The following is an 8,477-nucleotide window of genomic DNA, read 5'->3' as shown; positions in this document are numbered from 1 at the left end:
AACCTATCTATTGCTGACTAACTGTCCTAGAGTTTTAACCCATAATCTGTGATTTTTAAGGAACCAAAATCATTTAGCACCTTTTTTACTGTTATATAAACAAATATACAGACCTATAATGGAAATATGACATCATGAAAAGACTTACAATAACTACTTTGCAAAGGCACCAAAACTAGCGATGGGCAAATCTGACATGACATCCATCCATCCATCTGTCTGACATAACTAACCTGATCAATCACTGTTTTTGGCCATTTCTACATGGCAAATAATTTACTGGTAGGTGTAGTAGAGTAATAGGAAACCAACAGTCATGAAATTCATGCTGCTGATTCTGTGTTATTGAATCATTAATTGAGAATTGAGGCTTGTTAAAAATAATAGAGTGGAGTTCAATCAGGTCATTTATTCTGTCGAAAAAACGGTGTCAATTACGGCCCTTATTTAGGGCTCTTACTCACAAGCGGTTGTAGCTGCGCTCCCCTGCGTTCCGTTTTTCTGCGTTCAGCCGCAGGGGAGCGCAGGAATAGACGCATTACATTTTTTCCAATGGGGCTGTACTCACACAGGCGCGTGTAGGCACTGACTGCAGGAAAAATGCAGCATGTTGCGTCTCAACCTGCGTTCGGCGCCTACACGCGCCTGTGTGAGTACAGCCCCATTGGAAAAAATGTAATGCGTCTATTCCTGCGCTCCCCTGCGGCTGAACACAGAAAAACTAAATGCAGGGGAACGCAGGTAAAAACGCTCCTGAGTAAGAGCCCTTAAGGAAGGAAGGAAGGAAGGCAGTAAATGTTGTTCATGCTGGTTATAGTGCAGACAGGACAGTCTATTACTTTTTTCTTGTAGCAGCTTGCTGCTTAAGTGGATAACAAACTTTGTAACTTTCTGTAGGCAGTGCCACTACTAAAGAAATGAAAGGGGCTGTTCACCTTTGAGTTAACTTTGCAATTTGTTTTCAATTTTTATTTGTTGTTTTTGACTTATTTAGCTTTTTAATTCAGCAGATCTCCAGTTTGCAATTTCAGCAATCTGGTTGCTATGGTGCAAATTACCTTAGCAACCATGTATTGATTTGAATAAGAAACTGGAATATGACTTAAAGCATTTGTGTTTTTTTAGATGGGCTCAGTGACCCGCACTCCCCATTAGAAAGCTGGAAAGAGTCAGAAGGCGGCAAATAATTAAATAACTTTAAAAAAAAAATACATAAAAATCCAACTGAAAAATGGGAACTTAAGTAAATAAGATGAAAAGACGATGGACACTATCATACATTATTTTAAAATAAGGTTACAAAAAAAAAAAAAGATATTTCCTTTTTTACTTTCTTGTTTTGTGGCAAAAGTCATACGATTTCCCTCCCCACCACCGATTTGCATATGCAAATTAGGATTCGGATTCAGTTCGGCCGGGCAGAAGGATTTGGCTAAATCTGAATTCGGCGCATCCCTAGTTTAAACATAATAGTGCTCTTTTGCTGGATCATTTTTACTCCCTATAATCTAGTAATGTGTGTGTACTCTTACACTGCATTTATGTAATATATATATATATAATACACAAAAGCTGTGAATATCCTGTAAATTATATCCTTATAAACGGTGAGTAGTGATGTCATCAGTTATAAACGGTGAGTAGTGATGTAATTTCTGTCACATGACTCACTAAAATTTGTGTATTATAATTAATAAAGTACCCCCAGTTGTAAAATATGAGGATATTATAAGTTACCTCGGAGTTCCATGACCTGTATAAAAACACTCGATGGTCATGAAACTCCTCGGTAACTTATAATATCCTTATATTTTACAAGAGGGGGTACTTTATTCACTATATATTTATGTTTATTAAATTTTGTCAGTATAGTTTCTGTGAAACGAATAAGTATTTAGCAAGACCCACAGCAAGTTACAGTAATCTGGTTAGACGTGTATATTAATAACTTTGCACAGAACACTTCACCTCCCTTTCCCCTTTAGTTGGTATTTCTGCTACGTTGCTGTTTTCAAGAATTCTAGGACTATTTAATTGATCATGCAGGTAACTTAATGGGAAAGGAAAAATACCGTTGTTCTACAACTCCCAGAATTCTTCAGCATATTATCAAAGGTTAAAGGATCAGGTTAAAGGGTAAAGTATAGAATTTATGCTGAAATTGTATTTTCAGCATACATTTTTTGTCTAAAACACCCTTATTATTAAAGGGCTTGGGGGAGAGAGGCAGAGGGGAGGGGGAGAAAGAGAGAGGGCAGGGAACTTGAACCAGGGGTAGGTAGAGGACTGTTTAACAGGTATCTGTCCAGTGTCCCCCTATCCGTTGTGCCCTAAGCAGGTGCCTCTTCTGCTTACCCCTTGTTCCGACCCTGCTCTACATTATACATAAAGTTCAAACAGACAAATTCAAGAGGTCCTCTGCACTCAAACCATTATCAATATATTTAGAAACTATATATTTGAAACATTTTGTGCCTTAGGCTACTAAAATGCCTTAGGGTAAGGGCACACCTGGAGATTCGGGGAGATCTTCGCCTCTTCTTTGGGGCAACTAATCTCCCTGAACTGCTACCCCGTGTCTCCCGCCTGCTTAAATGAAAAAACGCCTGCGCCAATGCACTCGTGGCACTTTGATTTCCGAAGTCGTTTACTCGTTGCTGAGCTATAATTTCCCTATATGTTGCCTGGCTATAGATTCTGACATATTAAGAGATTGTTATTACGAAGGTTCTGCCCAAAAGAGCATTAAGAAGGGCATTAAAAATGCTTTGTTACTGGAACCCAGAGTATTCCTTCTGTAGAATTGCTGCTCTTTCCAAATGTTGCTAGATTACCCCGGGTCAGTGTTCCAATTAACAAAAAACTTCTGCGGACGTGGTGCTTTTAAACAACCAATCCTCTTCCTCCCTTGTTTGTTCAAGCAGGTGCAGTTAAAAACTGGACTTTAACAAAAAAGCTAGCTTTATCGCTCTGTTGTGCGGACGTTGGCCGCTGGATTTTGAAGAAGGAAGAGGATCGCTCACTTGTAGTTAACCTGGGCTGGTGCTGTTTTCTGCTAACAGGAGCAGCAGCCGGGTATCAGGTAAGTCATAACAATCCTTACAAACCCCAAAGTTTTCCAAAAACAGGGGCCCAGTTGATGCAGTATACTCCTTTAATAAGAATCTGGCCTGTTTGTTTACATTTGACTCTCTTCATATTATCATACAACCATTGCTGAAGCATTTAAATCATGTGTCCTTGCTTTAAACACCAAAACATTGTTTCTGTTTATTACTTTCTATTCAGGCCTCAACTATTCATCTTATAGTCTCTCATTTAAATCATGGCCTGGTTGCGAGGCTTAATTGGACCCTGGCAACTAGAGAGCTTTGAAAATTCCAAACTGAAGAGCTGCTGAACAAAAAGTTAAATAATTAAAAAATAATAAATGCCCCCAGCTTTTGGCTTGAATTTTAAAAATGATTTTGGCCCACCAGTGCTGCACACTAGCACAAAAAGGAAAATGTGCCATACTACACACTAGTGAGTCCTCCATCTCTACTGTATTTTACACATACTCACTACTCTAGGGTCACAAGGTAATTTTAGTTTCATACCATCACTCCCATGGTCCTCTGCACTGGCAGCAAAGATTACTTTATTTGCTTTAGTAGCCACTGAATGACACTGCCCGGAATTAGAAAACTTGTTATCTACAAAAACCCCTAGATCCTTCTCAGTTAGGGCTCTTACAGACGAGCGTTTGAAGCTGCGCTCCCCTGCGTTCCGTTTTTATGCGTTCAGCCGCAGGGGATCGTAGGAGTAGACGCATTCAGTTTTTTTCAATGGGGCTGTACTCACACATGCGCATGTAGGTGCCGAACGCAGGTTGAGACGCAACGCAGGGGAGCGCAGCTTCAAACGCTCATCTGTAAGATCCCTTTAGGAAACTCCCAAAACATTGCCATTTAGTGCATAACTTGCATTTAAACACTACTGAACATTTTACTGCTCCATTAAAATAAACTGACTTGTGATTTATGAGAAGCCTGTTTATTGTATGGGGAACACAAACTATGGCCAGAGTTTCACTCTCTTTCAGTAAAACAGCATGCCTGGGAAATACTGCATTGTTTTTACAATGGCTTCTTTCTGCACTGTAGCTTGTTTTGCCCATACACCTTTTGTCACAGCTTGTACTTGCCATGTTTACTGGTATGTGTATAAATTCCCAGTCAAGTGTGCTTAGCTGATCTATAAGTTGTATTAAGGCTTGTTGCATACAAGAGAGTTTTGTTAATGAACACAAATACCAGAGGTTTGTTGTGTAGTCAAGCATGCTTTGCCTTTGTATAAAGTTTATCTGCTCGTTCAAGCAACAGAGATGAGCAGTGTCGTTCAAGTCCTTCTGTTGATCAGTAAGTTGTTCTCTAAACAGAAGCACTATATTCTTTTTCTATGGGGTTATAGTTTCATGTTTCTGTTCATAATTAGAGAAACACCATTGTGTTTACCCTCTGGGCAGATGACTATACTACAAACCTAACTATTTCTAAAAAGTTCTTTTAATAATTTGAAATACTAAAAAATTTAATATTACATCATACTTCACCATGGTGTTTTTCCTGACCATTCCCCATATTAGCCTCCAAGCAGAAGATCCTCCCCTACCTGATATGTTGGCTGGCAAAGTAATTAAAATGATGGTAAATATGATGTCATTTTTCTTCCATTTTAACCAGACCATTTCCAACTCACGCTGGGGAAATACCCAAGTTTAAATAAACAGGGAGGTAACCTGGGTCCAAAAATCATTTGATTGAATTCTATTAAAAGAATTATTCAAGAACCTAAACAGCTAAGATCCATCTGTAAAACATGGTGCTGATTCTGATTAGGGATGCACTATTTTGGATTCAGCCAAACCCCCTTATCCTCTGTGAAACATTTTGCCGAATACTGAACCAAATCCGAATCCTAATTTGCATATGCAAATTAGGGCTGGGAAGGGGAAAACATTATTTACTTCCTTGTTTTGTGACAAAAAGTCATGAGATTTCCCTCTACGTCCCTAATTTGCATATGCAAATTAGGATTCAGATTCAGTTAGCCTGGCCAGAAAGATTCAGGCCAAATCCGAATCCTGCCGAAAAAGGCAGAATCCTGCCCGAATCCTGGATTTGGTGCATCCCTAATTCTGATACAAGAGCATATCATTTCAGAAGAACATACAGCAATCTCTCCTCATTCTAGCTTTAATATCTACAGGTAGTCAGTCTCCTTGGAAACTTCCAACAAGGGTCCTGCAGAGTTAAAACAGAAGGTTGGATCCACAATAAAATCTATTGAAGTAATTGAACTTAAACCTTTATAAACCTACACATGAGAGCTATCACAAATCAAGCGTCTATGAGACTCTGTAGACTGGGACACTTACAACCTGTTCAATGAAAGAAACACGAAAAGCCTTAGGAAGACACCCATAGGCACAATGTTCCAGGATCATACTAGAGGAAAACACACACAACTTACTTAGAGATAATAAGGCCTATGTGAGACATTCATTGTATGACAATCAGAGCCACATTCCAAACACCAGTCTCTGTAAACTCCCTGCACACCTGGCAATGTCTCAGTAAAAAGATAAGAGCTTCACACACTAAAACTGAATACTATTTCTTAACCCATTCATCCAGTTTTTATTTTCTCCATGTTTCCAGGTGTAGTAATCCCCAGCTAGATAATAAGAGCATATAAGAGATAAACTGCATTAACACCATAAACATGCAAAGACAATAGGCACAAGCACTAGCATAAAGTATTGCTATTGAATTATATTAAAAATTGAAGTCAACAGGCTGCAGCAACCCACTATGCTAGTATAGACAGGGGCATGCCAAGGGGACAGGGGTTTGCCTTGAGCACTCTCCACTGTTGGCTCAAGACTGAGTACTGAACTGTAGTGAAGCACATAACTAGATTGAACTGGTTGTCCCAAATTATGGGATGATGTACTGTAATTATACATATTACAATTATACACCACAATGCATAATGAAAGTACTAAAGCTAACACTAGTGTACTTAACACTGGCAATCAAGGCCAATCATAAAATTAAGAAGTTAACTTCCAATGTAAGAGTATTTTACATTTCAGTCTTAAGGTGGCCATACATGAGCTGGCCCGTATGGGACTCTGACTGATTGGCCCACAGGCCAGATGGAATAATATGAGGGTCCATGCACATGTGCTTTGTTTGCTAAAAGGTAGAAATATTCATATAGACTAATATTATTGGAACCTCATAATGTCCCACACTTTGGCCGCACGCATACTGACTTCAAATTGTTCAGAAGACTCCTGCTGTTGACATGTATTTTGTTTTATGAACAAATTTAGTAGATAAAATGCTCCAAAGAGTAAGATCTAAAGCAATGTTCACAAAGACATATTTTCCATTTTAGATTTGTAATATGTACTTTCCAAAAATATATGATTTTCTAGGAAGATCTTACTGTCAGGGGGTCCAATAACACAGAAAATACCAGTTTGTTTTACAAGAGCTGAAGTGTCAGGCAAGAAACCTCATAAGGGTACTATGTATATTAAACATCATTTAGAAAACCCTGGTATTCCTATGTAGGATGAGATAAGATGATGTACATTGCACAATTTTAGAAATTCAACAAAACCTACTAACTTTAGCGTTGCAGTTTGGTTCACAGTAACTACGCGGCATGGGGCACGGTGCAAGCCATGCAGCTGGGCCCCCGCCACAAGTGATCTTGATGGTGGATTTTCGTAATGTGAACAGCTGGCCTGCTCCAAGGGGGTGCAGGCCCTGGTGCAATTGCACTCCCTCCCCCCCCCGCACTAACATCATAGTGCAATGCATTGTGGGTTATGTAGTTCCTGCATGCTGTCTGTAAGCTGTGGAGTAGTTGTTACAATTTGTAACATCAGTGTTTAGTCCCTTCTTCCCTGCCAGGATTTCAAATGATGCAGCGAAAGGAACTGTGAAAATGCTGGATTGCAGCATAGAAAATGTTACTTATTCATACTTTTTGAAGAAACGGGTAACTGGATGGATATATTAGGGGTGTCAGTGTTATGTGGGCCTCTTTATCAAAGGCAGCTGTTAGAATTGATACAATAGTTGCTAATATTCCACAGATACTGCTGAGAAATGTATCAACTAATTGTATTAATTAAATGTAGCAAATTGTAACAGTTCAGAAACTGAAACATTAGAGACATGCACATTAAACGTTAAGCTTTAAGCTGATGTCACCGGACCGCCCCCCCCCAAAAAAAGTGACCCTATAACCCACGTACATTGCATGTGCAAACAAGCATTCCCCTTGTACGTGAATGTCCCCATGCATTAAAAACTGACTGCTTTTTGGGCCTAGGTAATACTGTAAGTGAAAACACACAACACCAAGATTTCTTGAGTAACCTGACTACACCAGCTTCCCCTACTGTATTTTAGCTAAGCTGCATTCTTTACAATCCTTGATCATTATCAGAAATACCTTGTTATGTTGAAATGTAGAATATCCTCATAATAGTCAGTTACATCAGTGCTTTGTTCATCTGTACACTGCTGAAATGTTCTGCTAAACTTGTTCTACCCAATCAGTGTCTTGTCTGCAGTGTTGTAATGGGATTCCTAGAATGCATACTTCTACAGGTCAAGGGCAAATCAAGCCACCAGCACAGCTTCTTTCATTTTAACTCAAGATGAAATATCCTTCTATACTGAGCAGGTACATCATCCTGCCTCCAACCTTAGATGATATGGAAGCCATTATTCCAGTCTCCTTCCACTTTGCTTTAATGTAACTTTTGGTGCTATATGTCGTTTGTTGCTGTTTGTGCTTAGGGTTGCCACCTGCCCTGTAAAAATTATGTTATTAATAGGAAAAAATGGCAAGAATATAGGAAGGCCGTTATTTTTTTTCAGAAAAGGTGGCAACCTTAGCTGAGGATGCCTTGTAACAGAAGGCAGGCACTTTATATATATAAATATATATATATATATATATATATATATATATATATATATATATATATATATATATATATATATATATATATATATATATATATATATATAAACAGCATGGGGTCGGTGCACCCAGAACACAAAATGGATGCCTCGGTGCTGGAACAAAGAAAACAATCATATACAGATATCAAAAAAAGGTCCGCACACACAGGACTTGGATAAAAAAGAAAAAGTGTAGTTTATTCAACGTTTCGGCCCAGTCACTTGAGCCGTCCTCAGGAAGGCAGGACGGCTCAAGTGACTGGGCCGAAACGTTGAATAAACTACACTTTTTCTTTTTTATCCAAGTCCTGTGTGTGCGGACCTTTTTTTGATATCTGTATATATATATATATATATATATATATATTTTTTTTTTTTTTTTTCATGCCATTCTAATGTAGTTCATAATAACTCTAAGGATCGGACTGGCCCGGCGAGACA

This window comes from Xenopus laevis, chromosome 5S, assembly GCF_017654675.1.
Source record: "Xenopus laevis strain J_2021 chromosome 5S, Xenopus_laevis_v10.1, whole genome shotgun sequence".
Taxonomy (NCBI): domain Eukaryota; kingdom Metazoa; phylum Chordata; class Amphibia; order Anura; family Pipidae; genus Xenopus; species Xenopus laevis.
The sequence above is the reverse complement of the archived record's forward strand: the minus strand, read 5'-3'. Positions refer to the sequence as shown.